Below are 12,213 nucleotides of genomic sequence, written 5' to 3' on the forward strand. Positions count from 1 at the left end.
ATATTGATTTCAAATTCATGGATGAATTTTTACTTAAATTTGATTATATTAAAAGTCAACTAATTGGATTAGGTGTTGCTCTCACTGATATTAGATTAATTACAATTATTTTAAAGAAATGTCTTCCTAGACAATTTATTACTAATGTTCATTCTCAACTTGCTATTCCTACTTTGTCTACTCAATTAACTTATAGTATTTTTCAAAATTTGTTACGTCAAGAGGAAGCTAAGTTGTTACAATTTGGTACTCTTAGATCTAATGAACATACTTTTGTGTCTAAAAGTCAAAATCAGAATTTCAAATTTTCTAATAATGATTCTTCCAATACTTATAATAATAATAATCACAATAATCATCCAAATACTCATCGTAATAATACTCATCCTAATCAATTTAATAAAAAACCTCACTGTACTTATTGTGGGAAAGATGGTCATGTAACTAATAATTGTTTAAAAAAAATAAAAAGATAAACAAATTATGAATAACAATAATCAAAACTCTTATCCATCTTGTCATGCTTTTACTGTTAGTTACAATATTCCTAAAAATTTAGAATGGATTATTGATACTGGTGCATCTCAACATGTTACTTTTCATATAGAAGAGTTTGATTATTTAAAACTCGATCCTTCTAATATTTCAATTCAATTAGCTGATAATCATAGTTGCAAAGTTGAAGGATTTGGTAATGTTAGTATTCCAAATGGAAAATTACATGATGTCCTTTATGTTCCTAAGTTGAAATACATTCTTCTTTCTATTGTAAAATTATGTCAAAATTACAAAGTCGAGTTTCATAGGGACATGTGCTCTGTTATTGATCCTAACACTAATGAAATTGTTGCTAATGCTAAGTTAGGCCATGATAACTTATTTAAATTTTTTGGGTTCACCTCTTCTAGACACTCTTTGCACAAAGATATTACTTTTAATATGGAGCATGAAAGGATTGCTCATTTGAAAAATGAGCATATCTCATCTAATATAGTTGAAAATTTACCTCCTATTGCTTCATCTAAGATGGCATGTACAAAGTGCATGAGTGAAAACATGCAAAATATCAAAGGCTATCAAGCTTATAATCCTATTACTAACAAAGTGCAAATAACACGAAATGTTTGTCTTGTAAAAAATGGTGTGTATGATTCTTCTAATGTTCAAAATGAACAAGTTCATGGAAGCAGAATTGTGTTAGTGGAGGACCAACCTCCTTCTCTAAACCCTACTCCTCATATATCTACCTTTATTCCTCCTATTCTTTTTTACAATGGTAATGGTAATGATGCATTTATAGATCATGGTAATAATGCTAATATTGATAATGGTAATAACGCTAATGTTGAAACAAATGATGCATTCATACATCATGACTCTTCCTCTAGTGATAAATTTGTTAAGAGAAAAAATAAATGGTTTCAAAAAGTACTTAGTAAAAGAGATCAATTTTTAGAATGGGTGGACTTCAACCTAGGAGGATTAATTACTGCAAATATTGTTTGATGTTAATAATTCTCTTTCATCATTTTTGACATTTCTCTTTAGTATGTTGCCTAGAAATTATGTTCTATATATGATCTTAATTCTATTTGCATGATTTCATACCATGATAGTTTAGGTATATTTTTTCATGTGTATATATGGGGCCCACATATATATCCTGATAAATATACAAATTATTGTGTTTTTTGTGACTTATCAAATATGAGTGCATTCTTTATTTCATATAAGTAAATTTATTTTATTTATTTTTCTTATTCCTTGAGATTATGAGTTATTATACACTATTGCCTTCAACATTTATTTTGTTCTACCGATTGTCACATAAGTGCAGTTTATACTTTTTTAGCATCATTCTATTGCCATATTGGCACTTTATGGTTAATACCATTTATTATTGGAGTTTCCCTCCAATTTTAGTTAATTTGACCCATCTTGAAGGCATTTTAGTCTTATTTGAAGGCAGTCAATTGTTAATACTCATACTCCTCCCCTTTGATATCTTTGAAAATATATTATATAATGTTATGTATACTTCTTTGCTTAAATCATGAGTCATGCAGGTTATGGATTGATCACCCATTAACTTGTAGTATAATGACTTATTAGTGGACTGTTTATATCCATGTGATTGAAACATTGTTGATGTTGGATTCATTATCTAGCCTTTTCTATGGTCTTTTCTTGAAAGTTTTGATAACATATTTGTTCTTTGCAAAATATGATTTATCTTGATTTCTTTGTGGTACCAAGTTACACTTATATTTACTCTATGAGAATTTACTTATACATAAAAAGCTTCTAACTTGAATATAAGATGAAATTATCCTTGAGGATAGTTACCTTTTTTCTTGTTTTTATATTTCAAGTAATCCATCAAGGCACATACAAGACATCATTATTTGTTGTACAGATCCTATGCCACATGAATCCACTTGAAGATGTAACACACTTGAAGAATTATCAACTTCTCTTGGCTCTCCAATGATGTACCCATGATAATAAGAGACCTCTTGCACAATGAAGATATTTCAAAAAACCAAATTACAATTTGATTTTGACAACATCTCTCCAAGTAAAGATTAAAGAGGGGTGTTAGAATTAATAATCTTTCCTTGGTTGTATTTATTTATTTATTGGGATAAACCAAGGTATCCCTTATGTATTATTTATTTGTCCTCTAGTCCACATGTAAAGGACATGTCATTCTTGTCCTATTGTCCACTTGTGAGGACAACTCTTTTTTATATTTCCTTTGATAAAGAAAATAGATATTCCTCCTTAAGAGGAACTTGACACTTTGCACACACCTTTTATGAATGTGGCATTCATAGAAATGAGAGTTACACATGCAAAGACATGCAACTCCTTTCTCATCCCTTTAAAAGAGGTGCTTCTCTCTCTCATTTTCATCTAGACTCCATTATTCACATCAAGTTTTTGATGCTATTGTAAATGAGCTATTTTGCTACATTTCTTCTTCTCTCTCTCTCTCTCTCTCTCTCTCTCTCTCTCTCTCTCTCTCTCATTCTTAAGCTTTTGCCTCATTCATAATACTCACAAAGAGTTTTCTTTGCTTTTTCCTTATCAAATCGTTGTCTCTTGTGTTGCTTCCTCTTTGGTATTGCTCCATTGATCTTATATCATTTGTATGGTAAAACTCTTCTCGCTCTCTTGGATTAAATCTATTATTTCATGCTATTTCATTTTATTATATTTTATCATTTCAATCACTTTTTCTAACATGAAGATAGAGATCACTTGTTCCTAAACTGTATTGATAGTTAAAAAGTATGGAGTTCTATTCTCAACTTCTGAAATATCACTTGGGTCCACCAAAATAATATAGAACATTGTTTTAAGAGTTGGATTTTCCCATCTAAGGATAATGATGTTCGTTTCCTATGAAAATTACTCTTCCCCATTTCTAGTGGGGTATCTGGAAAGAAAGAAATAATAGAATCTTTAGAAACAAAGAAATGCTAGAGTGGATGCTTGGCTAAAACATTGTTAGAGAAATAAAGGAAAACTTCAATTCTTAAAGAAAGTGTAATGAAGATTTCCAAATTGACAATCCAATGAATTCTAAAGGTTCTCACCTGAAGAGAGAAGATCAAAGACTGAATACTAAGTGGAAGGCTCCTCCTATGGGATGGATTAAAGGGAATTTGGATGGTGCTACTAAAGGAAACCCTGACAAAGTAGGTTGCGAAGGGGTTTTGAGGGATCACACAAGTAATATTATAGATGATATTGCTATACCTATTGGTATTTCTAATAGCCATAAATCTAAGGCTACTGCAACTCTATATATGATGAGGATAGAAATGGAAATTAGTTTTTGGTACCTTTGGATGGAAGGAGATTCCTTGAACATTGTAAATATGCTTAATGGAAAAATTTCAATCACATGGTCTATTGAAGCTAGTGTAATGGAAATTAAATTCTTAATGGATAAATTTGATAGTCTTTATATCTCATTCATTTCATGAAGGAAATGCTATGCTTGACTAGATTGCTAACCAAGTTGTCCAGTAGGAATGTAAGATGACATGGCATGATGAGCTAAGCAGGAGTGTGGATTTGAAAGCTCTAATTAATTATGATAGAACTCACATCTCAGAGAGAAAGATATGCTAAGATTAGCAATTTAATGATAAATGGAAGTGGGGTTACTGAGGCTAGTGTTATTTTTTCAAGAAAGTACATAAATGTGATTATTATCATGGCTTGGCGTGTAAGTGTTTTAATGAGCGCCTTGGTTGTTTTAATGAACACCTTGGCTTTTCTTAATTCTTTACGTCTACTTGTCTGCTCAACTTTGGCCTTTCGTAGAGAAACAAAGTTTTTGGAAATGGGTAGGGAACTGAAAAAATAGGAACCAAAGAATTATAAAGCATGGAAGGCCAAAGCTTCTATTTCACAGATTTTAGAGAAGGGTAATGTCACTACTTACTTGGAGTGCCTTCATGGCTACAAACCACATGTCATAGAGGCATTCTTCAAAAATTGGATCAAGGATAGGGTTTCCATGCATGGGGTAATGGTTCATTTGTTTGAAGATTTTATTGTCGAGGTTACGGGGCTACCTAAGGAGGGCATAGAATTTATTAAGGAAACTAGTATCTCCAATGCTATATTTAAGAAATTTTTGAAGACCGAAGAGCAGGAAAAGAATCTGGAGAAGAATGGTGACTTTTACGAGCTAGGTCAAATAAAAGTTATTTGGCAAGATGTTCTCTCTTGCTTCCATGAGTATCTCATTTTAGATGGTAGGGAAAACCATGTTCATAAATTTCATTTTGTGTTCTTGAATCATTTTCGGTATAAGGATAGGATCTCTTTTTCTTTTTATTTGAGATTCTCTTTGCTTAAAAGTCTTCAAGACCATAGGAAAAAATAGTCCCATCTAATTTTACATGAAGGGCTAATCCTTTTAATTGAGAATTACTATAAGAACAAGGCTATTGTATCTTCTCCTCCCTTTGAGAAAAAGAGGGCCTCTGTTAGTGAAACCTACTCTAGGAAGAGTAAGGGAGAGGAAGGGGTCAGTGTGAGAAAGAGGAGTGTGAAGCAAGAAATGCCTCAAAAAAATACAGAAGAAATTATTGAGTCTAAGAATTTAGACAATTATGATGATAAGAATATGGAGAATGAGGAGAATATAGATGTGGGAGATTTTAGTTCAAATCTAGAGGGTTACTCTGGCAACAAAGGTGAGACTAGTAAGGATGAGACTGAGGAAAGTAATGATAAAAATATAGGGTCGGATAGTGTTAGGCAAGAGGATAAAAACCAGAGTGAGCAAACCTAGAAAGTGAGGGAGGAAAATTTGGAGGAAGAAATGGCAAAGGAGAAGGAGGACCTCACTAGTAAGGGTGCTATGAATGTAGAGGAAGAAATGGGGAAGGAGAAGGATGAATCTACTAATAAGGAAGAAACGAGGAAGGAGAAAGATGAATCTACTGGTAAGGAAACAATGCTTTCTTTCCCTCACACTACTAAGCTCAAGGCCGATTCCTCTCTCCAATGTGACTCCTAAATGTATAATGAGTTAATGAATTTGAAAAGAAAAATGGGAAAGATGCAGTAGGACAAGGATGTTGATTGAGCTAAGATTATTGAACTAGAAGTTCAGGTTGGTAATATCCTAGATAAGCTAAAGGAATATGAACATTAACTTCATCTTTTGATTAAAGCGAGTGGCAATAAGATGGAGCAGGTCACTTCAAGCATTTGTGTAGCTGCTGCTAGCTTAGGGAAGATAAATAATGAGAAAATCATGTCTCCTAGTGGACCAAGCAAAAGAACAAGATGGAGTTCAAGAAAGAAGGTGGCTGAGGTTACTGGGGGACCTATTGTTGATACCATCCAAAACACTGCAGAGGCAGGCAAAGAGGTGGTGAAAATGATCAAGGAGTTGCAATAGCCACTAGTGATGATTCTAGTAACTGGTCTTTTTTTTGGTGGTGGTTCTGGTAACTGGTCTTTGGTCTAGGTTTTTTAACTAGTTTTTCATCCTTTTGTTTAAACTCTAGGTTCCAGGTCCTTGTAAAATCCAGTTTCATTTTTTGGTCTTATTTTGTAGTTTTAGGTCCCTGCAAAATCTAATTTTGTAATTATTATACTATAGGTTTTAGGTCCTTGTAAAATTTGGTTGTGCTTACTTAAATATCTTTTGCTTTTCTGTTAAGGGTTTTGGGTCCCTTCAAAACCTATTTTTACCTTAATCTAAAAAAAGTTGATCAATAGGAAGAGAAAAGAAGTAGAAGAAGATTTGAATATGATGATTACATCCATAAATAAGTTATGGTGATGTTGTCTCAAAAGAAGAATTTGAAATTTTTTTGAAGGGTATTAAGCCCTTAATGAGGAACAAAAGAAGATAAATTCTTCTGATGGGAGGCAACTATGACAGGTAAAAGTCGTTAGCTATTATTTTTTAATTATTCTAGCCCTAAATTTGTAAGAAGTATAAAGATTGTATAAAAAGGCTTAGGGTTATGGATTTTCATAATGTGTGATGTGAAAATTGGTTCTTGCAGTGGTATTGAGCTGTAAGAGATTACATATTGTAATTAGGTTGTAATCACTAGATAATAATAATATTGGATTGGCTGTTGGTGGATATAGCCTAGGGATTGGGTGAACCATGTTAAATCTTGGTGTCTTGTGTTCTCTTTTATGTGATCTATTATTTTCTAGTATTGGTTATATTTGCATGTAATTGCTATTTCTATCTGAGGTTAATACTAACAATTGGTATCAGAGCTAGATGGTCATTGTCATTTTTTTAAGCCAGACTGTCGCCATTTTTTTTTAGTGATTCTCTATAGGAAAGTCTCATGGTTGAGTGGGAGTCTCACGATTGAGTGAGAGCGATGGAAAATGAGCGTAAGCTAAGGGTTGACAAGTTTAATGAGTAGAAATTTTAGTTATGGAAGATGCAAATGGAAGACTATCTTTATTAGAAGGATTTATGGAAGCCATTGGAAGGAAAGACCAAGATCAGGATCTATGAAAAATGAAAACTGAGATCTTTTAGATAGAAAGGCACTTGGAAGCATTTGATTATGCTTGGCACCATCAGTGGAATTTAATATTACAAAAGTGAAGATGATGGGAGAGTTGATGGAAACCCTACAGAAATTGTATGAAAAGCCCTTTACTTCAAACAAGGTATTTCTCATGAAATATTTATTTAATATGAAAATGATAGAAGGTGGATCTATTGCAGATCATTTAAATGAGTTTTATACTATTTATAGTCAGTTATTTTCTGTGGGTATCAATTTTGATGAAGAAATTAGGGCTCTCTTGATTTTGTGTTCTTTTCCTAAAAGATGGAATGGCTTGGTAATGATTGTGAGTAATTATGTTTCTAGATCTAGTACCCTAAAATATGATGATGTGATTAGTGTTATTTTGAGTGAGGAAACTCATAGGAAAACTTCAGGTGGATTTACATCAAAAAGTGCTTTGAACACACAAAGTAGAGGTAGAACAACTAAGGGAGGAAATAATTCTAGAAATTGTGAGAGGAAAGTCAAAGGGGAAGAGGTCTCAATCTAGAGGACCAAGAGATTGTTGGTACTGTGGAAAATTAGGGCATAAGAAGAAAGATTGTTGGACTCCAAAGAAAAATGAAGGAAATAAACTAGAAGGGAACAAGGAGGTAAATGTAGTAAGTAACAAATCCAAAGAGGATGCTTTGCTTCTATATCTAGAAAGTGTTGATGATTCATGGGTTTTAGATTCTAGTGCTTCATTTCATGCTACACCTCATAGAGGTTATTTTATTGATCATGTCCAAGGAGATTTTGGGCTTGTTTATTTGGGGGATAATGAACCCTATTAGATTGTTGATAAGGGAAAAGTTAAGATTAAGTTGCAGAATGTGAATCATTGGCTACTACATGAGGTAAGACATGTTTCAAGGTTGAGTAGGAATTTAATTTCAGCAGGGCAACTTAGTGATGAGGGTTGTGTAGTTACTTTTAATGATAAAAATTGAAAGGTTTCAATAGGTTCCCTTATATTAGATTTTTTTTTTTAAAGGAGGCACTCTATATCTTTATACAGGTCATATTGTTCCTTCTACTTTAATTATTTCAAAGAAAAATAAATGTTAAAGAACAATTGTTGTAGTTGAGCAGGGGAACAAATAGCTTTTGTAGATTTTGATACAACACTATGGCACAACAGATTTGGGCACATGAGTGAGAAAAGTATGAAAGTAATTCATTCTAAGAATGTTTTACCAGGTCTAAAATGTGTTAATATGGATTTTTGTGAAAGTTGTGTGTATGGAAAAATAAAAGAGTGTGAGTTTTGTGAAGACAGGGAAGGAAACTAAAAGTGAGAGATTAGAGCTTGCACATATAGATGTATGGGACCAAGTTAGGTATCTTCCCTTGGTGGATCTCATTATTATGTTACATTTATTGATGATGCAACTAGAGAAGTATGGATTTATTTCCTTAGACATAAATATGATGTATTTCAAACTTTTAAAAAATCGAAATGCTTGGTTGAAAATGAGACTGGAAATAAATTAAAATGTCTCAGATATGATAATGGTGGTGAGTATTGCAATCATGAATTTGAAGATTATTGCTCCACTAATGGTATTCATAGACAAAAAACTATTCCAAGGACTCCACAAGAAAATGGAGTGGCTGAATGCATGAATAGGACTATAATGGAGCGTGCATGAAGTATGAGGTTACATGCAAGGTTGCCCTTAAACATGTGGGAATAGGTTGTCAATACTACTATATATTTTATTAATAGAGGTCCCTCTACTCCTTTGTTTTGTGCTATTCTAGAGGAAGCATGGACTGGTAAGAAGGTGAGTTATTCTTTTCTCAGAACCTTTAGTCGTGAAACATTTGCTCACATAGATTCTAAAAATAGAACCAAGCTGGAAGGTAAGTCAAAGAAATATGTATTTGTTGGTTATGATAGTAATGAATTTGGTTATAGGGAATGAAATTTTGAAAATCATAAAATTATAAGCAAGGATGTCATATTCAATGAAAAAGTGTTGTACAAAGATCTGTTGCAGCAACATGAGAAGAAAGAAAATGATTATATAGTGCTCGATGATACTCCAAAACTTGATGTTCTAGCAATTCCTCATGATGTGCAAGAATTGCAACAACAAATACCACCCACCCCAATGAATTCTAGATGATCAGATCTATATGATGGTCAATAAGGATGAGTAGACCTCCAGAAAGATTTTCTCCTTCCTTGTATTCTATTTACTTGCCAATGCATGTGAAATTGAATGTTATGATGAAGTTGTGCAAGTGGATACAAAGATTTAGTGATGGTCAAAAAGGATGAGTAGACCTCCAAAAATATTTTCTCCTTTTTTGTATTCTATTTTACTTACTGATGCTGGTGAAACTGAATGTTATGATGAAGCTATACAGGTGGATACAAAGATTTAGTGGGAGTTTGCAATGAAAGAAGAAATGGTCTCTTTGCTAAAAAATAAGGCATGAGATTTATGCAAGTTTCTTAAAGGTAAAAGGGCTTTATAGAATAAGCGGGTTGACAGGTTGAAAGAAGAGGATGGAGGTAAGAAAAGATTTAAAGCTACGTTAGTTGTAAAAGGTGGTCCACCTCACAATAGGTATATAATAATCATGCTCTAGGCCATGCTTAGGAATAATGTATTCAATCTAAGGATTATTTTTCCCATGATGAGGTGCATTTTATTTTGTCAACCCAGGGATGTATACTTAAAATTGTTGGCATAATATGTGCACTAGGTCTCTTAATGAGTCACTATGCTTATGCTGTAGGAAAGTAAAATGCAAGGAAAATAACTTACACTATTGCTGTAGGAAACTAACATGCTTAACTCTATGAATACTAGAAATACAATGAAAGACTAATCATAAATTTCAACTTAGTTCATCCACTATAACTATTCTCATAGATGCTACAGGAACATCCATGAAGTATGATGCTATAGGAAGGAACTTACAACTTCTACTTTCAATACTAAAAATGCTTAGAAATAAATCTATACTATCCTAATCTAATCCACCTCCCAAGTGGGCCCCCTTGGTTGGCTTATTCTAATATACTAACATAGAATAGAAGCCAAAAACTATTTCATTACATTTCAAAAATTCTTTACATGGAAACAACACATAGAACTGTAAAAACACAACTCACTATAAAAGTTAACAGTCTATTCTCATAAAATTTCTCCTTCTAACTAACTAAACTAACACACTTAGTTTGATTCCTATATATAGGAGATCAATGTGTATTCCAAAACAAAAAAGTAAACAAGCTAGCTATAAACCCGTAGGAGAGAAAGAAGGAAAATAACAACTCAAGGTGGGAAGAAGAGATAACGGCTTAAGGCAAGAATAATAAAGTCTAAACAACTGCTTGCCATAATAATAAATGTAGAGAATGTAGTAAGTCTTCATAGCTCCTCCATACTTGTTGATATTTCCCTTGGAACCATTATGACTTTTCTCCACCGTGGCTACATCTTAATGTTCTTTTCTCCTTGAATGCTATTGGTTGTTCACATTTGAATTCTTCCAATCATCTTCAACTTCATTGCTAACAGGTTAGTTATAATGTAGAGATAATTGCAAATAAGCATTTTCAAATTAAATTCAAATATAAGAACACACATTTTGATAATTATATGAAATATTGCATCATATATATGATATTGGAAAAATATGACATACTATCTACCCATAGGTTAATCATTGGTTTAGGTAAACATAGGTTCACAAATGTCTTGATGAAAACGAAATAGAGTATTAACAAATTGTTTAAAAACTATCATGAAATAGAGGCAATAATTAGCCTCATCAAAAGGATTTTCACAAAAAAAGGGCATTGATTTTGATGAGATATTTTCTCTTGTTAAAATGACTTCTATTTGTACTATTTTAAGTATTGCAACTACTGAATATTTGCATTTGGAGCAACTTGATGTAAAAATAACCTTCTTTCATGGTGACTTGGATAAAGAGATATATATGGCTCAGCTATAGGGATTTGAGGTCAAAGGTAAGTAGAACTTAGTGTCCAAATTGAAATTTTTTTTATATGGGTTGAAGCAAGAACATTGGCAATGGTATTTGAAATTTGACAATTTTATTCATGAGCATGGATATAACAGGTGTCATTCAGATCATTGTTTATATTTTAAGAGGTTGGATGATGATAGCTACATTATTTTATGTTTATATGTTGATGATATATTTTTAGTTGGGTCTAACATGGATCATATTAAGGGGCTGAAATGCCAATTAGCACATGCATTTGCTATGAAGGATTTGGTGGGTAGAAAAAAAAATCCTTGGTATGGAGATTTGCAAAGATAGGAAGAACAAGAAATTGACATTATCTCAAGCTAATTATATTGAGAAGGTGTTGCAACATTTCTCTATGGAGAATGCTAAAGCTGTTAGCACACCTTTTCTTGGTCATTTGAAGTTAACTAAGGAGATGTGTCCCATGACACAAGAAGAGGAGGACATGATGTCTAAGGTACCTTATGCTTCAACTATAGGAAGCTTGATATATGCTATGGTATGTACTAGGCTAGATATTACACATGCAGTGGGAGTTGTTAGTAGGTATATGAGTCATCCAAGGCTTGAGCACTGGAATGTAGTTAAATGGATTCTTAGATATTCTAGAGGAACATCTAGTAAGTGTTTTCACTTTAGGGGGTCTACTAATAATTTACAGGGCTACGTTGACTCAGATATGGTAGAGGATATTGATACCAGGTGGAGTACTATAGGTTATGTATTTACTATTGGTAGGGCAGTTGTGAGCTAGGTTTCTAGATTCTAGCAGGTTAATGCTTTATCCACTATAGAGGAAGAGTATGTTGCTACTATAGAGGTAGCTAAGGAGATGATATGGCTTTAGTTCTTCTTAGAAGAATTGGGACACCCTTAGAAGGATAATTATTCATTTACAAATAGTCAGAGTGCCATTCATCTTGCAAAGGATTCAAATTTGCATTCAAAGTCAAAACACATACAGTTGCAGTACCATTTCATTCAGTTAGTTTTGGATGATGGACAGTTAAAGCTAGAGAAGATACATACAAATGATAATCTAGTATATATGTTTACAAAGGTTGTGACAAGGGAGAAGCTAAATTCCTCTTCGACTTCGATTAGTCTTCTAGATTAAATAGAGTAA

The 12,213-nt window shown here is 32.8% G+C and overlaps 1 pseudogene; it reads left to right on the forward strand.

Moving 5' to 3' along the window:
- Positions 1–5,347: 5,347 nt before the first annotated feature.
- The window catches only part of LOC149537533 (receptor-like protein 4), a 41,723-nt pseudogene continuing 34,857 nt past the window's right edge, over positions 5,348–12,213 (forward strand).

This window comes from Cupressus sempervirens, chromosome 9, assembly GCF_028749045.1.
Source record: "Cupressus sempervirens isolate cs-2001-9-10 chromosome 9, ASM2874904v1, whole genome shotgun sequence".
NCBI classification, from domain to species: Eukaryota; Viridiplantae; Streptophyta; class Pinopsida; order Cupressales; family Cupressaceae; genus Cupressus; species Cupressus sempervirens.